Below are 13647 nucleotides of genomic sequence, written 5' to 3'. Positions count from 1 at the left end.
AGGTTCATGGTGTCCCAAGGGGGGACACATGGTGGTCGGCACCAAATCAGGGGTGAGAAGCGCTGGTTCTTGTCGGGGCAGGTGCACCCACCACACCCCACCCCATGACCTCAGTCATAGAATCATGGAATAGAATCATAGAATCATAAAGGCTGGAAAAGACCTCAAAGATCAGCAAGTCCAACCATCAACCCAACACCACCATGTCTGCTAATCCATGTCCTGAAGTGCCATATCTACACGTTTTTTGAACACCTCCAGGGAACATGATCCAACCCATTTCTTTGGAGTGGTGGTGCAGTCACCTCTTGCCTCCAAAGTTGAAAAGGGGCACGATGTTAGTGAGTTACGATACCCAACATGGTTCACCCTTCTTCACATGTCTTTCAGACTTTTACAAAGCATCATTAGCAATCAGCCCATCAACAGTCAATCAACAATAGATGCTAGCAAACTTGTAACAAAAGCTAATATCACAGTAACAATTAACAGTAGCAATGGGTGAGCAGATGAGCGCTATTCTAGGATTCTACTGGGACACCTAGCACACGGACAGGGTTTGGGGGAGAACGTCAGTTGCATGGGTCGACTTTAGGGACACGTCAATGTTACCAGTGGGGTTTAAGGGGACACCAGTTTCAGGGGCGGGGTTTAAAGGAGCATACTTCACAGTGGACACAGATTTCATTAAGGTGCTCTTAATGCTACTTATCATAACACAACTTACAATAATCACAATTACAACTGTTACCAAAGACTGAAGGAGGCTAGCTAGCCACCCTGACAAACCAGACTTGTTAAAAACATTCCCCAATCAGCTGTTGTTTAGTGCAGCGGCAATTGCCTGAGTCCTTCGCTGCTCTCTTCATTATGTTAGTTTGGTCTCGGAATGGTGTGGATATATTTGGAATGTAAACACAGCAGTCATCTATGATCAAGTTCAGCATCCCACACACACCTTGGTCTTTTAGCAGCATTAAGTCTAGCACTGCTCGATTTTTTAATGGTCATTTTGCTGGTGTGCTGTAACTGTTCATTTAAGAGTCCCAAGCTGTCAGATGTGGAGTTGGCTAGATTTGATACTTGCAAGGGCAGGACATGAATAGCCTGTCGATAACTGACAGAAGCAGTCCCCATCCTGACTAATGACTCCAGCCACCACCCCAGTCACGTTTTTCCTCTGCCATGTTCTCCTTTTTAGCAGTTGTATCTCCCGGGGGCTGCAATCCCACCACTTGTGGGGTGTAGATTCCTCTTTGTAAATAGGGCAAAGGAAGGGTAGGACTAAGGTACAGGCCATTTCTGGAACAGTTGGATGTGGGCGGAAATACAAGGATCAAGCCCATACTAGATTGCGAGGTGCAGACACAGAGGATATTTGGTGTGAGCCTTGGATGGGAGCAAGAGGAGGGCAGTCTCCACAGGTGTTACATTTTAGGGCAGTGTGCAGGGTATAGCTGGTGTTACTACACAGGCAGCCCTCTATCAAGACTTCCTGAATGGGAAGGTATAACCGTAATAGTGGCATTTGATCTACACTTTTGCATTGAATTTCCATCTGGCAGTCCCAAAGTGGGGTTTTTTCATTGGAGGTACCCAACCCTTCCTTCCAATCCAACTAGGTCCCCATGTGCAACCGAGGAGGCAATTCTCCCATGCTCCCCCACACCCTATTTGTTGACAAGTGTGGGGGCATTCCTTACTGTTGTTTTTGGGGTGTTTAATACACCAAGTGGTCTTCAGCAGTTCAGTGTCCTGTAGGAATGATCATCTATTTTCCATAGCCTCTGCCAGTCCTTGGCTCTCCAGACTCTGATACAGCCAACTCCCCACTGACTGGATTCCCATTGGCATATCCATTCTGTGGCACCCTTATAAGTCATGTGAGAATCAGTGTGAATTGTGAAGGCACCTTCTTCTGCTACTAATAAGAAAGCACACAACTCCCCTACCTGAGCACTACCTTAGCCCTCCTCCATCATTGACTTCCAGGTGGCAATCTCTGCTGCCGCTGCTTTGTGCTACCACTTTGGCCCCGATCAACAGGCTGACACATCAGTAAACTGCTCCCCTTGTGTGCCTGAATCTTGAGTCAGTTCAGGCGCCTGCTCAATTGGAGAAGGCTCATAATCTTCTTCATCTCAAGGCCATCAAGCAATGTAGTAATGTCTCACTTTGCTGCACTGGGCAGAAGGTATTGGGGAACACAAGGAAGTTTGGAGGGTGACAATGCGGGAGCAGTTCACAGAGTCCCTACCTGCACGGCTTCTACATCCTCACTTCTGAAACTCCACACCCTGCCACCAGGCAAACACCACTGCCTACCCACTAGCAGATCGAGCCTCAGTATATTCCCCTTATAGCGAACTAAAGCTACTGCTACGGGGCTCATTCTTATATTCTCTGGGTAACCAGAGTTGGGTCCAGGCTAGGGGACATTTCTCCGCTGCTCCTATCACTCCCACTATGTTTACGGCTTTCCGAGACACCTTGATCCACAACTAATCAGCTTGCCACTTGTTCAAAACACTAATTTGGGCCCCTGTGTCAATTAAAAATTCTAAACTTATCCACTTTGGATGTACAGGAATATATATATAGGGTTCCTTAGTGGTGGACCATTGACAAGAATTTACCATGCAAGTTGGACGGCCCAAGCTCCAAACCACAGCTTCTAGTTTTTTTAATTCATTCAATTCCCCTCGCAAAGACGGGAGAAGGTTCCACTTCCCGTCTGGGGTGGGGGCCATCCCAGCAAGGCTGGCGGATGCCTTGCCAGAGCCTTCCTCTCACTGGACACACCCACCCCATTTCACACCCATGTGTGCCTCTGTCGTGCAGTATTTTGGCCCAGATTAGCGCATGCATGGGCGGATTTTGGGCCTTTTGCTGGTTGCATTCTTTAGCCCTTTGAATCCTTTCTCTGAGGGACCGGACATGCATTTTTAAGGTGTCCGGTAGCCACCTCGTGAGAGGCCTCAGGTAGCTGGGATCCACCGCTGTGGCCATCAGTCTGCCCTGCCATCCTCTATCCTACATCGCCTGTACACAAGCTGCCCTTTGTAACCCCTCCGCCAGCTCCAACAGTCCTTTGATCCGAATAGTAACAGGCTCCCCTCGTTCTTTGGGGTCCACGTCCCCGGCCCAGTAAGCCACTCTTGATGTTATGGACTGATCACCTGCTGTTCCATCTCCCAAAATCACTCCTGGGCACCAGAATCTGCCCGCTTCTTCATCACTCAGCAGTCTTTGATGCCCTCTTGGTACAGAGACACATCACAAATACTCAGTCTGTGTCTCGTCAAGTTGTGCCAAATCTCAGTCTGGAGGTCGCTGAGTTCGGGACCTCTCCAGGGAGTTGATTGAACTGTGGCATGGGGATTTCCACCGCAGGGGCCTATATGCCTCTTGGTGTGAATGAGTGGCCATACATTTTTCTCCTCTAACTTTTCCTCCTCCTGTGAGGCTTTTTCCTCAGATTCTGGTTCTCCCTAGATGCCCGTGTGGTGATCCTCGTGGTCTGGGCCTGCAATCAGTTTTTGGATTCAGCTCCTCATGAGGCTGGATTAGTATCAAGAGAAAAGTGTAAGAGAAACTTTGTGCTGTAAAAGAGAATTTGTGTTTCTCACACAAGAACACAGAAGGAAGAGATTATTTAACTGGAACTGTGTACAGCTCTATGATTGAGAGATGACCAACTCCCAGGCAGTGGCAAAGACATGCACAGGTGTGTAGCAATTAAGAGGTTATTTTTCTGTGCCTTTGAGATTCAAGGATTAAGAAACAGGCCTAAACACTTTTTGAAGTTTCATCTTTCATTGAATCCCTTAATCGCTCCAAGCTTGGCATGATTTCTCACTGCTTTGTTTATATTTTAATCTAATGTTTCTCACTTGAGAACTACATTGACCTTTTGTTTAAACCTGAGGCTGAGAGTGATGGTGAAGCTGGGAGTTTTGTTACAGCTTTTCCAGCTGCTTCTCACGATTTGGGGCAGGGGGGAAGGGCAGGGAGGATACAGGTGAACACTGCGTGAAGTTGTTCACATCCATTGGAGCTGATTTTAGCTTTGCAGGTTTTGTCACCAGGCCCGAATGCTCATGAGCTAACAGGCAAAGCAGTCATAGAAAACAAAGGATCTGATGCTGAAGGACGAATGCCTGAGCAAATGTCATCAATCCCTGTGAGTTAGATGACCCTTATGATTTAAATAGGTACTATTAATATAGATAAGCATTTATACAGTGCTAGAAAAGGGCCAGATTTCATGTTTCACCCATATCACCAAAGCTTGCCTTTTTGGTTCACTACAGGACCACAAGGAAGAAAACTATCTTGCATGAACAGCAAGTATGGGGAGGAGATGGAGCTCAGAACATATCAGTGATTAATAGACAAATAGTGCTCTCACACCAGTATAAGCTGTGAGTTACTGGGGCCTTGCTCTACTCATCTTCCAGAGGAGCAACAAAGCTGCCCCCTCTTACTGTCCTCCACCTGCAGATTAGCACAGTGAAGTTGGTGGCTGCTTATGTGTCCTGCTGTGTATTTGATGGGGATGGCAGAAAGACCCCTGCCCATCCCACTGGTTGATCTGCTAACCCAGCTGCAGCCCTGCACCCAGAGGCTATCTGTGGAGCACAACACGCTCTGACAGCCCTCTGGCTGGGATGGGACGGGATCCCACTGCCGTGCTGCGCCCTCAGCAAGGCTGTGCCAGTCTGTGCTCAGGCCTGTCTCTGGACTGGTCATCGGGAAGCAGGTCAGGAAACCAGGTCCATTCATGCCACTCCATGCTGCAGCATGCTCTGGAAACTCTGCCGAGCAAGGGCTCCAGTTGCTTTGTCTGACTTCCAAATTCAGCAGCAGAATGTTTGTCCCAGTTCCTATTTCCTTCCCTTCACCCAGCTTCTGATGCTGCAGCCAGAAGCTCTAACTTCTTTTAGTCCCGCTTTTTCCTCCTTTATGCTTTCTCCTCTTTCTTTGCTATTTTTGCTGGGAAAGGAGGGTCTTCCTCAACAGCAAGGAGAGGAGGGAGTGCAGCTCTGGTTTGAATTGCTGTTCTTGGAGACAATAGTGGCAGGTTAGGACTTGACCCACACGAGCTCCTTTAGAGCTGACTTCAGCAGAGTCATACAAAACTAGAATGAAAATATGCAAGAGGGGAAAAGGTTCCATTTCCTTGCTGCTGTGTAAATAGGACATTGCATTCTTGAAGATATGTCTTAAGAATGAGGAAGATCAACAGTGATCCTTAAACAGAAACATTTTCTACAGCAGTGCTGCCTGTGGATTTTGCTGCTGTGGGTGGTTATCACTGAGGCAAATGGGGCAGTTGGCCTTCAACAACTGCAGCAGCATGATTATCCACTGCAGTTATGCAGAGAAAGACAGCAATAAACATTTTTAAACCTCGTGGCTCATGGTATCAGCTGATGACTTGAGAGTCAAGAGGGAAATTTTTTTTCCCCAACTTTTAGAATTGGCTGCGTGCTTTCTGTGGGGCTCCCCCTTCCCAGGATATATTTACTGCCCTTTCTTCTGCTTTGTTCTGGTTCGGTAGATTCAGGAGAAGAGATGTGATCTGCACCAGGTTCCGCTTTGTGCCAGTGTAGATAGCATACAACATGTTTCCCTGTACTTGCCTGTAAAAACTAATAATTATTTGATCACATAGCACCTTCCACTCAGAAATTTCACCGACTGATTGCCACAAAATCACAGTTTTCATGATGCCCAAAAGAGAAGACTCAGACTTACAAATTTTACTCAAAAGATACAAAAAAATCCTCATTTCTTTTGGTTATATTTTTCAGCCACCAAAATGTCAGATTCTAAGCAGACTGCCTAGCCTCACTAGGACCCACAGAGTCACCCCTTCTCAACCACCATGCTAGAAGCATCAAAACCCACCAGCGTTTCCAAAACTTGCCTAGCAAAGAGAGTTTCAGCCAAGTCTGCCACAGAGCAAACTACCTTTCAGTCCGGGGTGCTGGAGGCAGGATTTGACATTTAAATTCTCCCTCTGCCTTAAGACCCCATGTTCTCTATTGTTTATGAGACAGCAGTGCTGTAGGGTGGTACTCTTTTAATTAGTCTAATTAAGGGGATTTCACACTGCATGGACTAATTTATGATGATGCAATTCTCTGAGGCATGAGGAGTATTGTTTTTACAGCCCTATGGTTAGGGCACTGTGCTTAAATAAAGTGGACTCAGGTTTACAAAGCTACAGAATCTACAAGATGTAAAGAAACTTATAGCTTTATTCAGACTTGCCTAAAGCATCATTTTCATGAATGAAGACCTTGTAGGCTCCTGTGAGTACAAAAGGAAAATGGACCTCATCTTAAAAGTGATTAAGTGTATTGTCCCAAGACACAGACAGATTTGTTAAACCAAGAAACCTACTGTGCATAAGCATATCTGTAAATCAACCTCTCTTCTTGTCCCACAGTTTTTGAAAAGTGGGAAAACATTCCAGGGAGGGAACAAATGATGAATAGTACCAAATGCATACAGATGATGGTTCCCGGGTCAGAATAAATTTGAAATCCTTTACCTTGCTTTTTACTTGATTTTACTTGAGATCCTTACTTTCAGATAAGTCTAGACATCTCCTGTGTAGACCTCTGCATGAATATTGGCCATCTAGACTTCTGAGACAAACAGGCACTTTTATTTCGTCTTTTTTTATAGGCCTTGTTAATTAACAGGTGAAAGGTATTTTTAAAGTGTGATAATATTTATAGCACTGAATTGATCTCTCCTACTGTTTTCTAACCCTTAAGCCTCTCAGACTGATCAACACTATTTTTCCTAACCCCTCTGAGCTTAGTCTGTAGGGGAATTCCCATCATACTTCAAAGGTCAAAGACACACCCTTGATTTTTCTTCCCTTTAAAAAAAAATAACAGACCCTCATTTCTGTTGACATGAGAAAAATGGCTCTCACTCTACCTGACGTTTCTTAGCAGGGATACTTCCACGTATTGTTTCTTGGAGCAGCTGTCCACTCATAGCATCTAAAACTGGGAGGGGGCTACTGTAATTAGAAGAAGAGTGGGGTCTAAAGGTAGAACCGTTTCACCATCCTGGTGAACTAGATTGCAGCCTGAGAGACCAGTGCCTGTGGGAAGTCTATGGCCCTATTTTGTTTCTGTCAAGCACAAGGCAAGAGAGAAACAACAAGTTCTCCCATAATGCAGCAAATTCCATTGCTTGCGTTAAAAAGTGCACAAAGCCTTTTCTGCAACAAACTGAAGGCAGCAAAGCAGCCTTTTCTGTAAAGTAGTCAAAGCCATATTGCTGAGATGGCTGGAGAACCAATGTTTCCTTTCTAACCCACCTCCAGCTACAAATGCAAGCCACTGTTGCCAAATAAACTCAAAAAACTCAAGCACTGCCTACCTTTCACCACCAAGACTCTAGTTAGGCTTGTTTTTTCTCAATATTTCTTTCTGCCACTAGTTTAAATTCTAATACTGAAAACATTCAGTAAAGGCTTCACACAAAGTTTTTTAGAGCAGAGAATGTGCAATATGTAAATCTTTAACATACACATTATGTGCCTTCCCACATAATGCCAAGGAGACTGTCAGTGCTTCCATCATTCTCCAACCCCACCCTGTCTGGTGTATCTCTAGGATACAAGGGAATAATATGTCAGAAGAGATGCTGGGAACTTGTAGTATGCTGCAGCCTTGTTTAAACATGTTACTGGTTGTCTTATGACTTATGGACTCTCCTGCCTCTAGTCAGTACCATTGTCCCTACATGGGATTACACAGAAGAAACCATGGAAGATCTGTACCTTTTCAGGAGACTGAGAAAACTTGTGGGAGTAGATGCTATAAAACCCAGTAAAAGCCTGGATAACTAACTATTCATGCTGCTGGTAGATGCTAAGCACCAAGGTGTGACCAGCAGTGTGATAGTTTAAACATGTCTACCTATGGTCTGAACACATTTAGTTTGCAGTGCTGCAGAAGGTAGGCACACTGAATTACTGTCAGGATGACTAATCAGCAGATCATTGCAGGAAGACATTGAGGCTTCTTAGACATCCTGGAATGTGAGAAACATCTAAAATTCTAGTTTATCCATTGGTTAGATCCACAGGGTTTAGATCCTTAGAGAGCTCTGCAAGGAATCTGTACAAGTTACTCTCTTTTGTGCAGGATCATTTCATCGGTGACCCCAAGGTTCATGCCACCCTGGCCCATGATCCACTTGCTGGAAAAGAGCCTGAAGAGGCCCTGGTTCTACCTCTGAATTGCCCTCCCCACTGGCTGCCATGGAACAAGTTCACAGAGAGTCAAGTCTGTGAACATCTCTGCCAGCCCAGATGCCTGAGAAATACAAAACAAAATCACATCACAGTAATGCCACAGCAATATTTCAACCTTAACCATGTAGATTTTTGGAGCATTGTTACTCACCCTCACTGCAAATATCAGCATGAGACTACTCATGGGGACCCACGGCATGAAGCACGCTCAATGAGGGAGCAATGGAATATTTAACATATTTCATGGACATCACTAAACCTTCAGATTTTTATTTCTTATACAGCTCTTCAGAAGTATGTCAGGATTTGCAGGAGACATTTCTGTGAAAGGGAAAAAAAAGATTAATTCAGTCAGTCCATCATTTGGTTAAGTAGGATGTCTTTTGCCAACAAGTGTTTTTCCAGACAGATCTCCCAGAAACTTCTGCTATTCTGGGGAAAATGACATGATTCTAGTTTAGAGAATCTGTGTGTGGAGGGTTAAAGATGTAATACAGTGTGTTCAGCTCATCCTCTGCTATGATAGGAGAGTTGACCTTGAGTTGTTTTGTGTTGGTCGGTTCTGTATGGAGGAAATACATTTAATCAGGTTTTCTGCTGCTGTGGCTAAAAGAATAAAGTAGATTAGCATGGGCTGCAAGTATTGTCCATTGAAGAGAGTCCTGCAACATATTCCAAGAAATCACATCCGTCGTGTGTATTAACTATAAATATATAGTTTAAGTCTATATTTCACTCAAAGGATGGGTTGTGGGCTTTTTTTTCCTAATGTACTCTCTGTTATATCGTAACATAACCTTAATGCTGCCTGTCTTTGAAAGGCTATTAGAATGTCCCCCCTTTTGATAGACACTCAGATTAGATGTGTTTAAGGATGAAAGAAAACATCAGGTGATTATGATCTCAGATACACTGAGAAGAGCTCACTGATAAGGGCTTTTTCACTGATATTTGGTAGTTCATTGGTCTTTCATGTTTTTACTGCCATTTTGACTGATGCTTTGAAAGGAAAACACTGGCTCTTTGCTAGAGGCAATTCAGAGCTCACTGGGATGGGCTGCAGTGCCTGGGAGATGTATTGCCCAAGATGCACACTGTTTGATCATGCTACACAGAAGTGTGTTCATCACATGCTCCCTTATGACACGACAGTTGACTCTGTGTTTTTTGGTGTTGATCAGTTCAGAGCGAGTGGAGGAAACAGTATTAATTAAGTTTCTGCTGCTGTAGCTGAAAGAAAAATATAGATTAATATTTATGGTATTATCACTGCCACACTTTCCAGACCATGAAATATAAGTCAAAGTCTCTTTGGAGTCACTCCGATGATTGTGAGAGATAAAAAATAAAAATGGGCTATCAACTGAGGAAACATTAGGTCAACCTACACTGTGAAAAAAGTTTACTTCAGCCAGTTGAAATCTGAGGTGCTTTTGAGTCAGAAACATCTCACTGTGGAAATGTTTAGGGTCCATTTGCACTCATCAACAATACTTCTCCAGTCTGTCTGCAAAGCTCTGTGATTGGCACTTTTATTAAGAACTGTGAAAGATGGTGTCACGGGCTAATCCAATAACAACTTCTTCCTGCTACTCGAGAGCTCAGTCAATCTTATTTAAACTTGTCTTTGTTCCTGAGCTGAGTACCAAGGCTCAGGCACTTCTGTGCGAGACAAAGTTCACAGCACAGACCAGTGCTACCTTGTGAATTCACAAGTGCAACAAGACTGCATAGAAAGAGAAGTCTTTTTCCATATCCTTGAGAACTGAGAACTTTCTTTAAGTATCTTCATTGAGTGGGAGATAAAGGAGAGGCAATGTTTTTTTGTGACTCATTTCTTAGGGCTACACCTATCACATTGTGTTTACATAGCCTTTGAGATCCCTTCTGTATAATAACTGTTACTCCTTATTTAAACAGTTATTGATGTTTACAAGGTTACCAAGAACTTCCTGTCTGGGTGATCTCACAGTCTGTACTCTGCTTTATCAGTGCAAAAGCCACATTGCAGGCAATCAGACTGTTGCTTTGGACAAAGTGATAAACTATTGCACAAATTCATTTGTTTGGCCTCACACACGGTGGACAGGGTTTTTGAGAAGATCTGCTTGCAACGGAGATGCCACAACGTATATGTATTTTCCTCATTGATAGAAGAAAAAACTCCATCATTCTGCCATTTTGAAAGAAATATAGCAAGAGAAAGATAGAAGAAAGGTAAGCAGAGAAAAATAAAAAATAAATAAGGAGGACAGAGATAATTTAGTTAGTTAAAGGAAAGCAAGGAGAGCGCAGTGGGGAGAAAGAAGGAGGGAGTCATCTGGGGTTAAGGCTCTGCCACATGGGAGCCCACAGACGAAGCCTCAGTCGCGTCTGTCAGACATTATCCTGTGCAGCTGCAGGTAAGTGTCCCGGTGCAACGTGCTGCTCTGAAATGGCTAGCCAGGTCACTGCGCCTGCCTGGCCCCCTACTAGCCTCGTTAGCAGTGTCTTGCATGGCCTGTATCATGCTGGGGAGGCAGAACGTGGCACTCCCTCTGAGTCACTCCTCTGTGTATCCACACCATGCAACAGCATTACGTTACATCAGAGTCGCTTCTCCCTCCCCGCAGTCATGCGGTGCGGCACCACTCAGGCAGCATGATGAAGCTCAAGAGGCTCTCTGACACCACAGTAATGAAGCAAATAAATGCTTTCAACTGAAGCAAGAGCATAAAAGAAAAGCAGAAGACTAAACCAAAGGGTTCCTGCAAGCTTCTGCCTCTGTTATTTGTCCCATTTAATCACTCCTCCTTCCCCCTGTCTCCCCGCATCCCAAATGACAATTCTTGTTGAGAAATTTTTGAAGAGAGGAAAACCTTAGTACAAAGCCCAGCTAAAACATATTAAAGGCGTGGTGTTTTCAGCAGTAGAAGTAGTATGTCTCAGGAGAACTGTGGTGTTGTATGTGCCTAAATTTTTAACTCTTGCTATTTATGCAGGTATCCTCAAGAGACTACAAATTAACATGGACCTTTGGGGCACAAAAATATTTTGATCTAGGCTGACCAAGACTCTTCCTAATTTATATTAAAAAGAAGTATCATTTTATGTTAGATGTGCTCATTTCATTCTCCAATTCATTCTCTCCACTGGTGTCTCTGATTTGTTGCTTCTAATCATGCCAAGCATCCTATCCATGAACATTCGTATCACTTCACAGTCATTTCAGACCTGAAGGTGGCTACATCTGGGCTAGAACCCAGCAGATTTTTGTGGATCTCAGACGCACTGTGCTCGGCCAGAGATGTCACCTGACGTCAGGTGAGCACTGTCCTTCCTCTAACAAACACCCGCAGTGGTTTGCTGCATGACTTTAAGCCAGTCACTTTTCCGCATCCTGTTCTTTGCCAGATGCAAATGGTGAGAATGACACGTCCTGGGCTTGGAGAGCTCTGAACAATATGCAATAGCCCTTCTTACATGCTAAGGTCGTGAATGAAAGAGTGGGAGTCTCCTTAGTTCAAGTGCTTAAACTTATCAGGTTTGGCTAACGTGGTCAAAGAGTCGTGCCTACGTAAGTCCACACTATTTAGAGAAAGAGAAAAAAGCTATATGGGTTAAACTTTCCACACTTGAGAATGTTTCTCCCCCAGTCCCTGGGCTATGTTATACTATATATTATCGCTGTCATCAAAAGGGGTGTGTATAAGAACTTGAAAAACCAAACGAACCTGTCTGTAAGGTGTTCTGTATATCACAGTCCTGCAGGTGGCTTTCTTTCCAAAGTGCCGGTCTGTGCTGCAGTTAAAGCCTCCTGCTCCCTTTGCTCCCAAGACCTGCTTCTGGACTTAACCGCTGCACCAGGAGTAATCACCTACCTACAAGTAAGCTCTATTCCTTTATTGAAGTCACTGTTTTTAAAAGAGCTGTAGGCTGTCAAAGTGGTTTTACTGTGATCATTTTGTCAGGCACCCAATTGGTGGATGCCTGTCATTGTCATTTCTGCATCACCAGTTTGCTCAATGATAAGCAGTTGGCATTGATTTAATGAATTAATGGCAGAGACAAGCATGATCTCCAACAAATACTTTTTAATAAATTAGAAATCTAGGCCTGTCTGACTAAATCAAAAGAGATTGTAGTGTAGCAGCTAATTAATAGCTTCTTTGAACACAGCACTAGCTGGAGTAAAACCAAGAGGTGTAAGGCTCTCCTGTGTTTAAAATGCTGCCTGCCGCTTTCCCTTTCTGTGTCCCCAAAGTGCATGATATGGATCACTTTGTATGAAATCTGTAAAATTCTATATTGCTCACTGAATATACAGTGTTCCTCCAAAAGCACAGTTACACACATATACATGTATGAGGTATTCTACAATAAATCCTTTGGCAAAATGCATAGAGAATAAACTTTTTGATCATATTGACTAAAATTATTATTAGGGTACATTCTCACATGTTCCATTCATAATGGTATGATTAGATGGATATGTGATGTCCTTGAAATATTGCCTTGTTCTAGATATGAATTCCTGTATATCAAAGGCTTTGAGGAGCCTCCCAAATGTTTCCGTGTTCCATACGTCATCATTGCTTTATTTAGACTAAGATCAGTGTTTTCTTTCAATTCTGTGGTCTATCCATGAAAACTTCTGAATCCTCCATGTTTCCTCAATATATACAGCTATTTGGACAATTCTCGACTCTGCAATAATTTCAGACTACATATTGATCTTTAAGATCATATTACCCTACTAACCATCTCAGGTTTGTTTCAGTTAGAAATTACCCAAGTTGGAATTAGTTATGAAAGGCAGAAGCAGCCTAGGTCTGAAGAAAAGATCCAAAACTGGCTTGAGCATTTTTCCGTGAAGTCCGAAAGGCAAAAGCCATAATCAGGTCCATTTATGCATTCACAGCAGTTAGTCCATGGAACATTTCCAATTTCTCCCAAACAGAGAAGCCGAAGTGAACTAGAACATGAAAAATCATGTGTTTAAATTCTGCTTAAGTCTTTCCTTCAAGTTTCCTAAACCATTACCATTTCTACTAAATTTCATATGGCAGGTCTAGGGCCTCAAGCATAGTGAGTCTTCATCACAAAGAACAGAGAAATCCATGCATGTGTACATATGTGATACATGTATACGAGAAGTGGGTGGGCAAAAACTCTCTTCTTTACCTGCTTTAGTTCATATCATAGGTCATGTTTTCCTTAGCCACTCGTTTCTTTCACTGAAATATCACCAGTTCCACTGAAATATCACCAGTTCTCAACTGCTTCTGTTCTCAGCTACTTCAGTTCTTCAGTCATCTCACTTTTGGTGCAAGAACTTTCTCCCCTAAAGGATACAGCTAGTTTTCTGCATAAATTCT

Source organism: Opisthocomus hoazin, chromosome 7, assembly GCF_030867145.1.
Source record: "Opisthocomus hoazin isolate bOpiHoa1 chromosome 7, bOpiHoa1.hap1, whole genome shotgun sequence".
In the NCBI taxonomy this organism is placed as follows: Eukaryota; Metazoa; Chordata; class Aves; order Opisthocomiformes; family Opisthocomidae; genus Opisthocomus; species Opisthocomus hoazin.
Note: the sequence above shows the minus strand (reverse complement) of the source record.